Source organism: Suncus etruscus, chromosome 3, assembly GCF_024139225.1.
Source record: "Suncus etruscus isolate mSunEtr1 chromosome 3, mSunEtr1.pri.cur, whole genome shotgun sequence".
NCBI lineage: Eukaryota > Metazoa > Chordata > Mammalia > Eulipotyphla > Soricidae > Suncus > Suncus etruscus.
In genome coordinates, this window is record NC_064850.1 from 115,746,374 (window position 1) to 115,764,583 (window position 18,210).

An 18,210-nucleotide genomic window follows, 5' to 3' on the forward strand; every position below is an offset into this window, starting at 1 on the left:
GATCCCCATTGGTGTCTGGCCTGGCAGACGAGTCTGCTCACTGGCTTATAAATCAGTACAAAGCTGCCTTCATATCCCAGGGAATGTATTTCTCTGGCAGCCTCTTTTGTTGATAAAGTAACACACACACACACACACACACACACACACGTCCAGGAAACACACACACACACACACACACACACACACACACACATCCAGGAACTGCCTGGACCCTTTACCCCAGGTGCCACATGGAAGAAGAAAAATGCAGAATTGCCAAGCAAGGAGAGACAAATGGTACAGGAGTTAAGGCACTTGTCTTGCAATCAGCTAACCCCAGTTCAATCCCCAGCACCACATATAGTTCCCCTGAGCAATGCCAAGAGGAATCCCTGAGTGCAGTCAGAAATAAAGGTGTGGCTAACCCCTCAGTCCCAAACACAGTGTGGACAGGACAAAGCAAGGGCCAAGTATATCTGAACGGAAGGAAGTCAAAGTTGGCTCATAGCTGAGCTGAGCTGGGAAACTCCTCCCTGCCCTTCTGACCCAGTGCATAGTGCAAAGTTGCTTATCTCAGCTTCCCCATCCTCAGGACCTTTCCCACTCCAAAGGCAGTGCCCCAAATTCTTGAGTTAATACCCAAGCAACTCGGGCCCGGAGAGATAGCACAGCGGCGTTTGCCTTGCAAGCAGCCGATCCAGGACCAAAGGTGGTTGGTTCGAATCCCGGTGTCCCATATGGTCCCCCGTGCCTGCCAGGAGCTATTTCTGAGCAGACAGCCAGGAGTAACCCCTGAGCACTGCCGGGTGTGGCCCAAAAACAAAACAAAAAAATACCCAAGCAACTCATCCCCATTCCCCTTAATGGGAACTAAAGCTGGTAGCAGCCAGATGAAAATTTGTGCTTGCCATTCACTTCCTGTGTCCTGGGAACAGCCCTGAGCAGGGGAGGGAAGACCAGAAAGAGAACCTTCCTCCTGGGAGGAGAGAAAAGAAAACACAGGGACCAAGATTATAGTACAGCAGGGAAAGTATTTGCCTTACGTGCACCTAACCTGGGTTCCATCCTTGGAATCCTATGTGGTCCCTGAACCCATCTGTAATTCTAGAGTGCAATTAGGAGTAATCCTTGAGCATCACTGAATGTGCCCCATCCCTCAAACCTCCACTCAAAAAAAGAAAACACAGAGGTGTTACAGATGTATTTGTCCAACTCAGGAGACCCCCAGAGTGGATACAGAGTGAGATGGCGCAATGCCCACCAGAAGCAGCTCCGATCTGGGCATCTGAGAACAAAGTTCTTGCCCGCTTTAGGAGAGAACAGTGCTGCCCCCAAGTGGGACACACAGTGCCAGGTATGATGCAGACTCCCAGGTCTCTGTCAGCCCCACCAGATGTACCTGCTGTGCTGGTGATTTCTGACCATGTGGAACCAACTCAGTCTAGGTCTTTATTGCAGAAAGATGCTGAAACGGTTCAACAGGATTTGTTCCCATCAAAACACCTCGTTCTTCTCTGGGGACATTTAAAGCATGGCACATGATACAGGACATGCTTTCATCATGAAGGGTCACTCTCTTTTAGCCAGGTTTGCAATCCCTGGGGGTTAAATGGAGCCACGAGCTTCGAGCTTCTGAACATCTGATGAGGCATGAAGATGTTCTTAAGTTTCTGCTTTGGTTTGGGGGTCGCAGCAGGCAGTACTTGGGGATCAACTCCACAAAGCAGTTTGTCCAATTGCTCATCACCTGCTTCCCTTCCCTTTCTCCTTGATTACCTTTATCCTGTGGCTTGATTCTCAGCTTTGTCTTCTTCACCTAAGGACCTAGACCTTTGAGGCTTTTCATTCTGTCTCTGGGAGACAGAAATGAAGAGGAGCAGCAGGAAGGAGCCTGCATGCACTCTCTCTCTCTCTCTCTCTCTCTCTCTCTCTCTCTCTCTCTCTCTCTCTCTCTCTCTCTCTCTCTCTCTCTCTCTCTCTCATTCCACCTGCAGTCTCTAAGCTTTCTTCCTTAGGTTTCAGTGGATCATGTGTGGGCCTTCCCATTTGAGCTTTCTCTGACTTCATTGCTCTGGAGCTAAGTTGCCTCTTTGCAGTTTCTGTTTGTTTTTGTTTTTGTTTTTGTTTTGTTTTTTTGTTTGTTTTTGGGTTTTGGGTCACACCCAGCAGCATTCAGGGGTTACTCTTGGCTCCATGCTCAGAAATCACTCCTGGCAGGCTCTGGGGACCATATGGGATGCCGGGATTCGAACCAATGACCTTCTTCATGAAAGGCAAACACCTTACCTCCATGCTATCTCTCTGGCCCCTGCAGTTTCCATTCTAAGGGTGCCCGAGAACTGCCAGGTGTGACTGTCATGGTGCCTCATACCTAATCTCAGAGTGGGGATCAGTTGGTGTTCACTTTGGCAAGCCTGAAACTGAACACACTAGGTCAGTTACATGTCAATTACTCCTGGATGGAAAAGGTTAACGCACAATACTGCAAACCACAGGGAAAAGGAAAGAGAGAGAGAGAAAATGAGAAAGAGAAGCAAATTGCCTGCCCTAGAAACAGGTGGGGGTGGAGAGAAACGGGCAGACATCAGTGGTGGGAGGGGTGCACTGGTGATTCATTTACATTCTATAAATCCCAACAATGAACAATTTTTAACCACGTGCTTAAATAAAGCATATTTTTTAAAGAAGGAAAAGGTTAATTCGAAGAGCTGAGAAGACCGTTCCAAGAACTAGAGTACCTGGTGGCTGAGATCCTAACTTTTAGAGGACCCCAGAACTCCAAATCAAATAAAGCTGCATTGCTGGGCCCAACCACTGAGCCAGTAGAAGAACCTGGTGTCCAGCTGGATGTGGCTCAGGGTCCCCAGCACATCTGCAGAGACACCCATAAAAGATGAATGAAGATTTCTTTCACATAATTCTGCCACACATTCCTTTCAGAAGGGAGAGCTAGGTTGAATAAAGGAGGCTCACAGGTCTTTCAGAAAGGTGGGGTCACAGAATCCTGGGGTAGATGCACTCACTGAAATTTATTGATAATTTTCTTTCTCCAGCATCAGGGGTCAAATCTACAACCTTACATGTGGCAAAGTTCTATAGGGAGATGACTACAAGGGGCTGAAGTGGTAGCACAGCGATAGGGTGTTTGTTTGCCTTACACGTAGCTGATCTAAGATGGATGCGAGTTTCATCCCCAGCATCCCAAAGGGTCCCCTGAGCGAGGAGCAATTTCTGAGCACAGAGCCAGGAGTAACCCTTGAGCACTGCCGGGTGTGGCCCCAGAGAGAAAAAGGGGGTGGGGGAGAGGGAGAGAAAGGAAGAGAGGGAGAGGAGAGGGAGGGAGGGAAGGAGAGGGAGAAAAAGGGAGGAAGAGAGAGAGGGAGGGAGGGAAAGAGAGGGGGAGGGAGAGAGAGAGAGAGAGAGAGAGAGAGAGAGAGAGAGAGAGAGAGAGAGAGAGAGAGAGAGAGAGAGAGAGAGAGAAGTGACTTCCAGCAATGCTCAAGGGCCAGGGACTGAACTGAGGTTGGCCACATGCAAGATGAACACTGTAACCCCTGTCCTATCTCTCTGGCCCCTGTTTTTGTTTGCTTGCTTTTTTTTTTAATCCCTGCTTGCTTTTATTATTTTTTTTAATTATTTGTTTATTGGCCACACCTGGCAGTGCTCAGAGGTTACCCGTTTCTGCACTCAGGGGTCACTCCTGGCAGTGCTTGGAATTCCAGAGATCAAACCCTGGCCAAGTTATGTCCTACCCACTGTACAATCTCTTCAACCCTCTGGCCCCTAATTAGAATATTTTAAGTATAAACAAACTTAACAGCAGATTGTAACAGATAAGGTCCACAGTGAGTTAGCAGCAGCATTCTGTCGTGGATGACAGAAAGTGTTAATTCCAAGAGGGGACATGAATTAGATCAAAAATAGCCTCTGAGTATAAAAAAAAAAAAAGAAAAAGAAAAAAAGAAAAGGTTAAAGCTCAGCCCTATCCCATCTGTGATGACTGTATGAGCTCAATAGATATAGACAGTTTTGTTTAAAATCTGAAATTTTCAGCATTTTTCTTTCTCTTCTTTTCTCTGTCATGTGTATTTTGCCCAGACTTTCTTTTTATTGCAGAAGTAGTTAACAATTCTGTAGCTGGTTCCTACAAAAGCAAGGAATCGAAGTCAGCGCAGCAGCTATTCACTTGTTTTGCAAAAGACCAGCCTGGTTTGATCCCTGGCATCCTATGTGCTTGCCAAGAGTTCTACAGTGCAGAGCCAAGAGTAAGCCCTGAGCATCAATGGATGTGGCCAAAAATATTAAAAATTTAAATCACAAAGGGGGCCAGAATGATAGTGCAGTGGAGGGCATTTGCCTTGCATGCAGCTGACCCAGGACAAACCTGGGTTCGATCCCCAACATCCCATATGGCCCCCCAAGCCAGGAGCAATTTCTGAGCACATAGCCAGGACTAACTCCTAAGCATCATAGGGTATGGCTCAAAAACCAAAAAAAAAAAAAAAAAAAAAAATCACAAAAAATAAAAACACAACAATAAGTTATTTTAAGAAGATGCAATTGGGGCCGGAGAGACAGCATGGAGGTAAGGCATTTATTTGCCTTGCATGCAGATGTAAGTGGTTCGAATTCTGGCATCCCATCTGGTGCCCTGATCCTGGCAGGAGCAATTTCTGAGCATAGAGCTAGGAGTAACCTCTAAGCGCTGCCAGGTATGACCCAAAAACCAAAAAAAAAAAAAAAGATGATGCAATCGAGTCCCTAGCCTTCAGAACGAAAAAAAAAAATTGAGTTAAGGTTTTCCAGGCCTATAAAAGAACCCTGGAGTTCTCAGCTAAAGAGCCGGTGACCTCAGCTGTTTCTTCAGTGGTGATGACATGGATTGTGAAGACTTACTGAGGAACGGGGCCAGTGTTAGAAAGAAACAGTATTTTGGGATGGCTGTGGACTTTATAGATGGACTTGAGTTACAGATAACGTGGCCGCCGCAGCTCAGAATCATCACACAAGCAGCTTCGGTCAGTGACAGATATGACAGGGGAACACACACTTCCGCTTCACTAAAGTTTAAGAGGTTTAAAAAAAAAATTGTGATCTGCTGTTCTCAGATGAGGAAGCCTCCACTAACTTTTCTGTCAAATACAGACACACAGCAAGGGAGCACACAGCCTTGAGCACCTCGAGGCTGAGATCATAAAGTCCAAGGCCAAGCAAAACGGGAAGGACAAAAGGAAGCCGGAACCAGAGTGGACAGACAGAACAGTGGTGGAAGGTGATTGTGGACATCAAAACCATGAGCTCTAACACTATCCTAGTACTGAAGCTATAATAAGTAAAAGAATTCTTTTCCCCAGAAATCTCTGCCCGGTTCCAAAGCACTGGACAATATATTTTTTGTTTGTGTTTTAGTTTTGGAGCCACACTCAGTGGTGCTCAGGGGTTATTTCTGGCTCTGTGCCCATGAATTACTCCTGGTAGGCTTGGTGGACCACATGAGATGCCAGGATCAAACCCAGGTTGGCTGCATGCCAGGCAATAGCCTTCCCTGCTATGCTATTGCTCTGCCCCCAGTACTGGACTGTTTTGCCTGATCTGAGATCCAAACTGGAGGAGACAAAAATAAGTGAAACTAAAGTGAAACCCAGAATACTTCCTGCCCTCTGGATGGCTGTGCAGGGATGGTGACTCCTAGAACCTCAGGGGACAGACAGTGTACCCTTCTACTTCTCACTGATCAAGTCGGGTTCACAGAGATGTGCTGAGTTAAAGCACATTGGGAGTCCACTGACCTCCTCCCCAGCACCTCTGAAGAATCAGGGCTGGCCTGGGCTGAGCTGGAATCCCCAGGAAGTGGTGGAAGTGAAACCAGGGCACTTGCAAGCACAGGTCTCCAGAAAGTCACGAAGGAGGGGAACCTGGTCTCCGGGAACCAGCCGTGGTGCTTAGAGAAACAGGACACACAAAACCAAGTGGCTTCAGAAACTCACCTGATGGAGTGTCTATAAACAGCCAGAATCACTTCTGACCTCTCCAATAAAACCCTGGAGCAGAAGAACCACCCTACTGAACCCAGGCTAAAGATGCACCATGGAGATCAGACCTGGTGGTTGTGGGTCAGACCCACTGCATTTGGGGGGTAGTTTGTTTCACAATGATAAGAAACCAAGATGGTCAGCTCAAGAAAATGCCCTCTAGGACAGGATGGACCTTGATGTGTGTAGATGGTTGATGAGAATAAGGAAGTGGCCCCAGCAGGATCCCTCTCATGGGGGGAGGGACCAATGAGGGTGACAGAAGGAACATCATCTTGGCCCCCTTTGGTTGTTTTTGTTTAGGGGGCTACTCCTGGCAGGGCTCCTGGGTTATCCCTGCCTCTGTGCTCAGGAATCACACTTCTGGCAGGCTCTGAGGGACTATATGAGATGCTGGGAATCAAACCCTGAGCTGCATGTGTGTAAGACAACCACTGTGCTATCTCACTCCTTGAGACTCCTTCAAGGCATTCTTGGAACAGGTTGTAAACACAGTGGCCCACTACTCCAAGAGCTGGATGCTGTCAGGAGTGTGGGAAGCCAGGGAGCAGGGAGGCACAGTAGGGAAAGCACCTGTGCTCCTGCTTGGCTCCCACACTCAATGGGTGCCCAAGGAAAGTTGAAGGGAGGGGTCAGGATAGGCAAAAGTACATGAAGACTTTCACGGTGGGTGTGGGCTTGGCAGTCCTGTGCTGTGCCCAGGATTCCCAGACTTTTTGCTGCTTCTCTCTGGGAAGTCCAGGAGCAAGACATAAAGAGAAAATTCTATGAGGTGAGAGAAGAAAGGGACAACACCATGAGTGAAAAGAAGAAATGAGATGTTGCAGTACAACTGCAGCAGCCCCAGGAATGGCCTCTCAACTACTTGCTATTGCAGTTGGTTTTGTTGTGTATGTAAATATTTTGGGGGATTACTATGTTGCTCACCCTAATCTGTGCCCTACCCTAGGGTGTGACCTGGCATTCTGCCCCCACCCTAGGGTAGGACCTGATTCTGCTTCCACCATTGGTTGGTATCTGATCCCACCATTGGGTGGGACCTGACTCTGGACTATAAGAGCAAGGGTCTGTGGAAGGCGGGGGCTTTTTTGCTGGCTGGAACTGAAGCTGAGTCTTTGGACTTCAGTCTTGTCCACCGAATAAAGCAAATATTTCCACGAGCCTGACTGTCTGCGAGCTGTTTACCCGCCGTTTCACCTCAGAACCGTGGGCTAGACAGGGTGGCAGACGCGTGCTCCGAGCTGGAAGAAAAGGGCCTCATTCTCCATCCCTCCATCAGTCAACCTCTTCAGGGGCTGTCCTGTTACAGGTTTTACAGAAATTTCCTCCAAATTGCCCTGTCCAGGCCATTTCCACACAGGTAAGTCTCATAGCTACCAAGGGGGAAGGCATGGACTGTGGATTTCCTTTTCTCATATTCTTAGCAGAGCCTAATGTTCCCTGCAGAAGTTTCTCTAGTGCTCAAGGGTTACTCCTGGCTCTGAGTTCAGAAATCACTCCTGGCAGGCTCAAGGGACCACCTGGGATGCCGGGGATCCAAATGCATGCAAGGCAAATGCCCTCCCACCTGTGCTGTCGCTGATTCTTCAGTCCTGAATTCTTTCTCAGGCTTCCTTGCCTGTTGCATTCCCCTCACAGAACAGAATTTCAGGAGGAGGCAGTACAACACTTTTCTTTGGAATCTATTCTTTGGAATAGATTCGTGATTGGATTTTTTTTAGACTAATGTCTGTGCTCTAAGCACTTAACCAGAGGGTCAGACACATGACTCGGGACAAAGCCCATGGATAAAGCACAGGAGACCGGGGTTCCATCCTCTGTACATGGAATTTCTACTAGGGATTTCAGGGGGAACCCACACACTTGCTGCTTTCCACACAGCTCTATGAGCTGTCACCAATGATGCCAAATGCTCCTGTCTTGTCCCTTTGAGCACCAGAGACCAGCGTCCATCTTGCACCCAAGGCCCTCTTGTGCTGCTCCTGGGTGCAGGTGCAAGAAAGTGTGGCAGTCTGAAGAAGCTTTACCTTCCACTCCCTTCTTTCATATTTTTTATTACATTTTTTCTTACAAGTTAAACAATGTTTTTCTTAAGACACCATGATTCACAAATCTATTCACAGTCGAGTTTTAGGCATACAATATTCCAGTACGAATTCCAATACAAGTGTCCCCCAGAGTACCCCAAAGTCTCCCAAAGTCCCCAGGTTCCCACCCAACTCCCAGCCTGCTCCCACCCAACTCCCTCCCTCTCATAAACACATTTTTAAGTTTGGTAGATGAAGATTTTCTGCCTCTTTGTGTACAGGTGTGTGTGTTTCTTGGTTTGCTTTGATTTGGGGGAGTCCCTATCTGACAATGCTCAGGGGTTACTCCTGGCTCTGCACTCTGGAATCACTCTAAGAGCCACATGGGATCGAATCCAGGTCACCACATGCAAGACAATGGCCCTGCCCACTAAGCTATCTCTCTGGCCCCTAGTGGTAGTTAGTTTTATCTCCTATCTAGAAGGTCCCTGGCCCTGTGGACTAGATAACCAACCATTTGTCCACCCCACTCATGTGCCCGAGGTCCCTGGTCTCTCTCATCCACCTCTTCTTCTTTCCCTCAGTTTCGTTCCTCACATCTCTCTTCTTGCCAGCTTTCGCAAGACCAGATTGCTTCTATTTAAAGAAAGGTTTTCACTATTAAGTTGGAGAAATAGGCGCAGAAAATGTTTGTATCCTAACGTGAACTCCTTCCAAGCTGTCTGATATCCAATAAGTGTGAGCTGAGACACGCTTTGCCGAGGCGAGACGCCCGTGTTCCAGTACGGCCGGGCAGCCTGGCATATGGCAGCATGGACTCGCGCCTCAGCTCTGCAATTGCCAATTACAGAGAGAGATGGCATGGAACTTCTGCCAGCCATCAGCTACTGAGGCAGGGGTGGGGGTTGGGGAGATTTTCCTGCCTGTGCTGTCTCCTGATCTTTCTCCTGTGGACTGTTCTTAGTTTTCACTAAGATAATAGAGAAAATTAGACCCAAGAAATCCATTTTGTGTCTTGTTAAAATAGGTGGGAGGGGGAGGAAGAGGAGACACAGAGAGAGACAGAGAGAGAGAGAGAGAGAGAGAGTGAGAGAGAGAGAGAGAGAGAGAGAGAGAGAGAGAGAGAGTTGGATTTGGAATAAAATAACTATGATGAGGGTCCAGCGACATTTACATAGTAAATTTTGTGTCTCTTTGCCAGTGAACAGGATTAAAAATTAACTCTGAAACAGATTACAGGTAAACGTAGGTGAAAAAAAGGCTGATAAAACTGATGTGAACCCTCTGAGGGAAGATTCAGGATCATTTTTCATGGAAATGACATGCTTTATGTTTGCTTGTTCTCCTAGTCCTTAGTGTAGGTAGAAAGGTCAGCCATCTGGGCTAGGGAGACGGCTCCAAAGCCTACAGGAGCCCCTCATTTGATCCCAAGCCTGGCCCTCCAAGGATTACCGGGAGTAACACCACTACCACCACCCCCCTCCAAATTTCTGCCTCTCCACACTAGAGATATCTTCAGGCCTCATTCTTGAGTCTCCTGCCCAACAGAAGAAATTCTTGGTCTGAATATTCTAGTTGAATTGATGGGATTCTCCAAGCACCTTTGACTAGCACTAGGGGTGTGAGTGTGAAGCCCCCAAAAGGTGCTCATTACTTCCAGCAACACAGCTGTCTAAGAAAGCAGGAAGGAGAAGCACTCCCAGTCCCACGGTCAGTGCTTCCTGCTTCCTCCACAGATAAATCCTACAGTGCGGTGAGCAAAATGAAAGTGGCAACAGCACCCTAAAACAGGGACGGCCAGCAGATCCACCCTGGGCCAAGCCTGGATAACCTCTGTCTCCATCATGTGGCTCAACCCCCAGACTTGCTCTCTTTTCTCACGAGGCAGCAGCTCACCATGATTCCTCCCCCCAGAACCCTGTGTCTCCACCTCCAAAATTCACAAGCTATCCAAAGAATTTAGAGCTAGGCCCAAAATAGGAATTACTGTAACAGTTTGAGTTTAGAAAAACTCTCCAAAGTGAAGTTCCTTGGAGTTTTAGGGTTTTTGTTTTGGTTTTTGGGCCACACTCGGTGATACTCAGGGGTTACTCCTGGCTATGTACTCAAAAATCATTCCTGGCTTGGGGGACCATATGAGACATTAGAGGATCTAACCAAGGTCAGTCCTAGGTTAGTGCGCGCAAGGCAAACGCCCTACCGCTTGCACCACCACTCCGGCCGGCATTTTAGGTTTATTTTTTAAATCTTTAAAAAATTTTTGGACCGGGGCCGGTGAGGTAGCACTATAGGTAAAGGTGTCTGCCTTGCAAGCGCTAGCCAAGGAAGGATCATGGGTTCGATCCCCTGTCTCATATGGTCCCCCCCAAGCCAGGGCAATTTCTGAGCGCTTAGCCAGGAGTAACCCGTGAGCATAAAATGGGTGTGGCCCCAAAAGCCAAAAAAAAATTTTTTTTGGACCACACCCAGCTAGTGCTCAAGGCTTATTCAGTGCTCTTGGCTTACTCCTGGCTCTATACGCTGGGCTTATTCCTGGCCCTGTATTCAAGGCTTGCGCTAGCTGTGCTTGGGAGAACCTATGTGGTGCTGGGGATCCAACTTGAGTTGGCTTTAACTCCAGTCCCTTAGTTTTCACTTTTTCTGTGTTGAAATGTTCCAAATACAGAACAAGTTCAAATAGGATTTACTTCATGTAGCTTATATAGATACCAGATATCTTGTTCGAGGATGAGGCTGCTTTTCTTGACTGCAACAAATCCCAGTTCCCTTTCCAGCACTGCATGAGTGGTCCCTGAGCACTACATAGAGTGATCTTTGAGCACCACTGGGTGTAGCCCCCAAACAAAAATATAGCCCAAGGCCTTGATTTCAGCCCCTGGTGCTGCCACAGGCACCAAGTATAGCCTCACAGTTCTGTGACCCAGGGGCCACTGGTGTTTCCCAACAGTGTAGGGCCCGGGGTGAGGCCCCCCAGACTGTCTGGTGCCTCCTTTAATCCAACTACAGCAGCTCTTCAACCCTGTGAAAGCGCCACAACTAGGAAAGTAGAGCATGAGCCGTGGCCAGCCTCATAAATGGATGAGTGATCCCCCCAGAATCCACCACACCCCATGAGTGAGAAGGTGGCAACTGACACCCACAGAGGGAAGGGCAGGGGGCAAGGGTGGTGTCGCTGAGCACACAGGGCACACACCCTACTTTCCCTCTGTCCCCTAAACACACAGAACTCACACCCTGCTAATCCCTTAAACCAGGGGTCTCAATTTACCTGGGGGCCACAGGAGGCAAAGTTGGGGTGAGCAGGGCCGCAAAAGGGATTTCACCAAAAAAAAAAAAAGTCCTCAAACGTCATTAACAGTTTTAATTATTTCTTCTGAACATGAATAGAATATTGAGTGAAGATCATGAACAGTTCTTCTGAACATGGCATCTTTTGCCTATTCCTTGCTGCCAGAGACTTGACAGCGCTTCTCACAAATCTGAACCACATTTGGCTTTAGAGAGGAAGCAGTTGAGACGCTCAATATGGCTTGAAGATGATCATCATTAAGTCTAGACCTGTACTTTGACTTGCATGTCTGCTTTTCCACTAATCTCCCTGAACTTGGCTTTGAGATCAGAGTTGCATTGCAGGTCAATGAGCTCCATTTGAAGCACAGGAGGGGCTTCTTGCACATCAAAGGAAAAGGGGTCCACAAAAATTTGGAAAGTGGCTCTGTGCTTTTTGAAGTCTGCAAATCTGTGATCAAATTCCTTCTCTAGCTGAAAAATAGCATCAACATATTTCTCACCACTGAATGGTATGCCTGCATCCACAAGTTCCTTGCATGCTGGGAAATAACAAAGGTTTGTCTGAGAGAGCTGGGATTTCTATAACACAAGTTTTGTGGAGAATGCTCTCACGTTGTCATAGGCAGCACTGATAAGCTGCCCCAGACCTTATAACATCTTGTTTAGTACATTCAGCTTATGTGTGATGTCAACAAGAAAAGCTAAGTCCATGAGCCACTTGTGACCACTCAACTCAGAAACAGCATTCCCATCCTTCTCCATGAAGGTTTTCACTTCTTCTCTCAACTCAAAAAATCTTTTCAGGACATTTTCCCTGCTGAGCCAACATACCTCAGTGAAATAGAGCACATCTCCATATTCTGACTCCATTTCCTCCTTAAAGCACGGAACCTCCTGTGCTTTAAGCCCCTGGATCTGATTTGGTTGATGCATTTCACAACAACAGACATCATATTGTCACACGGCAGGCATTTACTGCAAAGGGCCTGCTGATGGATAATGCAGTGAAGAGCAATGGCCTTCTCTACACCTTCCTCTTCAAGGTTTTTTTTTGAACAAGTGCCACCAGTCCATTTTTCCTCCCTGTCATTGATGGCGCCCCATCGGTTATTATTCCAACAAACCTCTTCCATGGCAAACCTGCATTCTCAATGGCATCACACAGATGCCGAAATATCTCATTAGCGGTGGTGTGGCCATGCAATCGACTTACTGTGAGCAGCTCCTCTGTTAATTCAAAATTGCAATCAACACCACGGACATAAATTGTGAGCTGCACAGTGTCTGTTATATCTGTGCCCTCGTCAAGAGCAACTGAGTATGCATCAAAACATTTGGCTTTCTCACAATTGATGATGTCACTTGACATGTCAGAAATGCGCTTTGCCACAGTGTTGGCAGAAAGGCTGATTTTGCTAAACTGACCTTTCTTTTCTGGATAGATAATACTTGCAGCCTGTAACATGCATTTTTTTTAACAAACTCTCCTTCTGTGAATGGTTTCCCTGCCTTAGCAATCATCTCACTAACCATGTAATTAGCTTCGACTGATGCAACATTCTCTTTGGTTGCTTTCTTGAAGAAATCTTGTTGCCTCATTAGACATGCTTTAAGACTGGCAACCCACTTGGCTCTCTCATTTCCTTCATATTTTGCATATTCCTCAGCATGTTTAGTTGAATAACGGCATTTCAAGTTGTATTCCTTGTGCACTGCAACTTTCTCTGAGCAAATAAGACATGTGGGGATGCCCCTGTGCTCAACAAAGAAATACTGCGTCTCCCACTTTTCCTGAAATTGTCTGTGCTCATCATCAATCTTTCTCTTCACTGCAGGCTTTGATGAAGTCATGATGAAAGTATGACAAAATCTAATTCTGTAATAAACTTCTCTCCCTTAAGCCTCCAGTAATGCAAGGGACAGTGGGCAGGAGCAGCGGAAATGACATCTGCGCTAGGCACAAAGTATTTGCAATTATTCGCTTACTGAATATTCACAATAAAATAATCGCATTAGTAAGAAAAAAAATCACAAAAAAATCACATTAAACATTTGCATACCCCGAATGGAACTGCTTGAGGTATGCGAATGTTTAATGTGATTTTTTTCTTACTAATGCAATTTTTATTGTGAATACTGTGAATATCTGAAGACCGGCCTCGGGCCACAAAATGTTGTATGGAGGGCCGTGAGTTTGAAACCCCTGCCTTAAACACACAGAGCTCACACCTTTCGCCTAACCTGTTTGGTGGAGGCACATAAGTATCCCGCTCCCACTAAAATAAAACAAGTTATCTTCCCCAAGTTGCGCCCAGATGGTCTGAATCCCTACAGGTTTTTCTTCTGCTGTCCCATCCCAAGCTAAGCCGCCTGATGGCAAACTTGCCCAGACACACATTCCAGGCATCATCTATTGGTGGTTGGGCCAGGCTGGGAGCTTCCTGGCAGCCAAGTTTCAGGAAGAACTGGATCAGCTTCTCTGTTCTTTTCTTTCTGGACATTTTGCCATTTTATTATCCTTAGAGGGAGCAAAGTGAGTCCAAACAGCACAAGGCTGCTTAGAGGAACTCAGGACTAAGAGACACAGAGGCCAGCTCCATCCTGTCCCCTTGCGGGGTGTCCCAGATGCCTTCCCCAAGTGGCTCACAGAGGAAGGTGTGTTGGGCATGTGAATGGGCCCATGAGTGATCAGCCCAACCCAGCAGCTGGCAGAATAGGAAGATGACAGGGCAGGCAATGATCTTGGAAAGCCAGAGCCATGTGCTGAAGTGAATGAAACAAAATCAACAAGGACTGTTGGTTTAACCGAATCCTATCCCACTCAGTATACACCTTGTTTCTCATTGGTTGGAAACATCTTTGAATGCAGTACCTTGGATTGGTGTTTATACCACTTGATCCCAGAGTGTGGTCTGTTTCTTCCCAGTAAATTTCCTGGGTCTCAGGAAAATGCTCTCCTGCATTTCTAGATTTCCCCACTGAGCTGCCTGCTTCTTAAGAGCAGAAGGCTTGCATGTTAGGATTCCTGAACCCATTTCACCCCCTTCAGTGTGTGTAGATTATTTCCTGCATCAGTGTTTGCTTCCAGACCCAAGTCTCTCCAATGTTCTGACGTTGGAGCTTGAGGCTTCTATCTCAGAAAGGATGACGGTCAGATGCTTTCCTTACGAAGAAACAAAGGAAAAAATGAAGGCAGTAACCCAAGACAAGGCAAGCCAGGAGACATGGCAAAAAGATTTTTTTAAACAATGAACAAACAAATCTTTTGTTTGTTTTTTGTTTTTGGGCCACACCTAGTGGTGCTCAGGGGTTATTCCTGACTATGCACTCAGAAATTGCTCCTGACCTGGGGGACCATATAGGATGCCAGGAGATTGAACCAAGTTTCATCCTAGGTCAGTTGCATACAAGGCAAATGCCCTACCGCTTGTGCCACCACTCCAGCCCCTGAACAAACAAATCTTTATATTGAAATTTGGTAATTTGGTCTCCTGGGTAGAAAATGTATTAGACTTTGTAAGATGCTTAAGATTCTGGGCACCAACCTTGATTCTATGGATAAGAGAATACATTCCCATGTTCTACCCAATTTGTTATTTTGGGGGGACGAGAAGCAGTATTGGGGTCTACTCCCCTGCTGTCCTCAGGACTATCACAGACTTTGTGCTCAGATGTGATGCCTAATGGTGCTCAAGGAAGTAAATAATGCCAAGGATTGGAGTAAGTTCAATTGGGGAGTGGGGAGGCCCACCACATGCAAGGCAAGTGTTTTAACCCCAATACTATCTCGATGGCCCAGAAAAAATCATTCGGAAAAGGCAAAGCGCCCATCAATCAGGCCTCCTGCCCAACAAGGCTATTTCAACTCTCGACTGTCTGTAAAAATAAATAAATAAATAAATAAATAAATAAATAATAAAAAAAACAAGCAGGAGAAAGATAAACAAGATAGAACAAGCACGTACATACAAATGGGGGTGTGTGGAAAGCCCAGTGCTTTGTGGACTGCAGGCATTAAGAATCCTGAACATAAGAGTTTCAATGCTGCCAGGGACTGATGGAGGTGAAGGTGGTCTTGACAGAGCTGCAGTGGCCAGGCAAAAATCAAGTCCTTGGCCAAGACCAGTGGAAGGCTCATCCATGAGTATAGCATCTATACAGCTTACTGAGTTTTCTTAGAAAATGCCTTTGCTGGGGGCCGGAGAGATAGCACAGAGGTAGGGTGTTTGCCTTGCAAGCAGTCGACCCAAGAGAGAATCCCATATGGTCCCCTGAGCTGCCAGGAGCAATTTCTGAGCACAGAGCCAGGAGTAACCACTGAGCGCTGCTGGGTGTGACCCCCCCCCCCAAATCAAATGGAAAAAAAATGAAAATGCCTTTGCTCTCTCACAACAGGTGGCAAAGACATCAAGGCATTGTTAGAAGGAGCTACATCCTAAAGATGAGATCTGGGGCCATTGGGACTAAAGTTGTAAACTTAGGGGTCCTCAAACTTTTTAAACAGGGGGGCCAGTTCACTGTCCCTCAGACTGTTGGAGAGCTGGGCTATAGCTAATAAATAAAGACTATGAACAAATTCCTATGCACGCCACACATATCTTATTTTGAAGTCAAAAAACAAAACAGAAACAATACAATATTTAAAAAGAAAAACAAGTAAAGTTAAATCAACAAACTTACCAGTGTTTCAATGGGAAATATTGATCTGCTTTCGGCAAGCCATAGTTTGAGAACCCCTGCTCAAAATTGAAAGGAGGCCTCAAGAGACAAAAGGAAGTTGGAGTGTGTGTTGCACATCCGAAATATGAGCACTGTGGGCCTTGGACGAGACAACTACTAAGCAGAACAGGTAGTGGGGGCAGAAACACCTGGTAGTCTGGATAAATGTCTTTGGCAGGCCATATTTGGAAACACCTGGCCTAACTGGTCTAAGACAGAGTGGAGACATAACCACTGAGAAAAATTTGTCTTCACTGTAGAAAGCAAACTTCTTCCTGAGAGACAGATCTGTACCAGAGACAATGTGAAAACTTTGTGAGTTCCCAGGAGAGTCTGTTAATGTAGCTAGAAAAGGAAAGTTATCAAGAATTGGCCAAGGCCTTGGCTTTCAAATATTTGGGCCACAATCTATAATGGAAAATATATTTTAAATCCCACCAAGTGCATGCACAGCCAAGAATAAAATGGTAACAGAAGTCTAACAGAATGATACTAGTAATTACTATAAATGGTACACTTTGGTTTTTTTTTCCTATTTTACTCTTTTCAAATGGCAACCTTTAGCCCCCTAAGTAGATTTCATCTCTCATGCCATCTTATGCAGATTGAAAAACAATGGACTGGAGAATTGTTTAGTGGAACTATTTGGCTGAGCTAGACGATCAAAAATTCCTCCTGAAAATGAGATTCTATAATTTTGAGATCTCCAAAACACTATTAGATAGCTTAAAAATATATATATATATATACACACGATCCTGGAATTGAAGTGCTTTTTGTTTCCAGTATATTTCATTCCTTTATTCTAGCTTACTGAGTTTTCTTACTCTAGATTCTATTTCTAGTATGATCTATCCTTATCTTTCCACTGTCACAAGGCTAGACACAGATGACAATAATAAAGTGTCAGGAACCAAATACAAAAGCCAGGCATACAATTGTGCACACAGCTACTGATGTACAGTTTTCCAAGAATTGGTTAGAAGTCCTACTACACCCAGTCTAACACCCCTACTCTAGTTTCTATGTCCACAGTGGAGAGGACTATTTTTTTACATTTAAAAAAATGTAGGGCCCGGAGAGATAGCAAGATAGCACAGCGGTGTCTGCCTTGCAAGCAGCTGATCCAGGACCAAAGGTGGTTGGTTCGAATCCCGGTGTCCCATATGGTCCCCCGTGCCTGCCAGGAGCTATTTCTGAGCAGACAGCCAAGAGTGACCCCTGAGCATCGCCAGGGGTTAAAGAAAATGCATCACCTAGTTGACTTTGATCTTAATACATTTGTTTCCAGATAAGTGAAAAAGTTGTTTTTTTTTTAAAAAAAGAAGAGGGCCAGAGCGGTGGCACAAGTGGCAGAACATCTGCCTCGCACATGCTAACCTAGGACAGAAAAAAGAGGGCTGGAGCAGTGGCTCAAATGGTAGTACATCTGCTTTGTACATGCTAACCTAGGACTAACTGCGGTCCGATCCCCCAGCGATCCATATCATCACCCAAGCCAAGAGTGATTTCTGAGCGCATAGCCAGGAGTAACCCCTGAGCATCACTGGGAGGAGGAGGAGAAAGAGGAGGAAGAGGAGAACATGAACGAAAAGGAGGAAGAAGAGGAAGAGGAGGAGGAGGAAGATAAAGAGAACAAAGTTGAAGAAGAACAAGAAGGAGGAGGAGGAGAAGTTTAAAAAGGAGAAAAAGAAAAAGAACAGTAGCAAGTACACTAGCAAACACACTTGTGAAAATTATTATATCTCCAAGATGGCTGTCTCCCAACATACAGCTGGTCACATGACCTAGGTTCTGGCAAGAGCAGTGTCAGTGGGCTGGAAACAGTTGTTGAGTCCTCAAGGGTCAGGACGAGAGTCCTAGATGGCTCCACAGTGCTCCCTAGGGTCACAGGAGACAAGAATGGTCAAGTGTCTTCCTCTCACCACTTCTTTGTGGAGAGATGATGATAAATGCAGCCTGGCTGCCCAGAATAGGCCAGAACGGCCAGGGGCTCTCTTCTAATTGCTCAGAGGGCAATGGTCAAGGCCAGCCCACAGGAAGGACCCAGCAGTCCCCTTGCCTGGAAAGCAGTAGTGAGGCTACTTGGGAGTCAGGTAATTATCAGGACCCTCTTACCCTCCCACCCTGGGCTCCTCTATTCTCCCAGTGGACTCAAA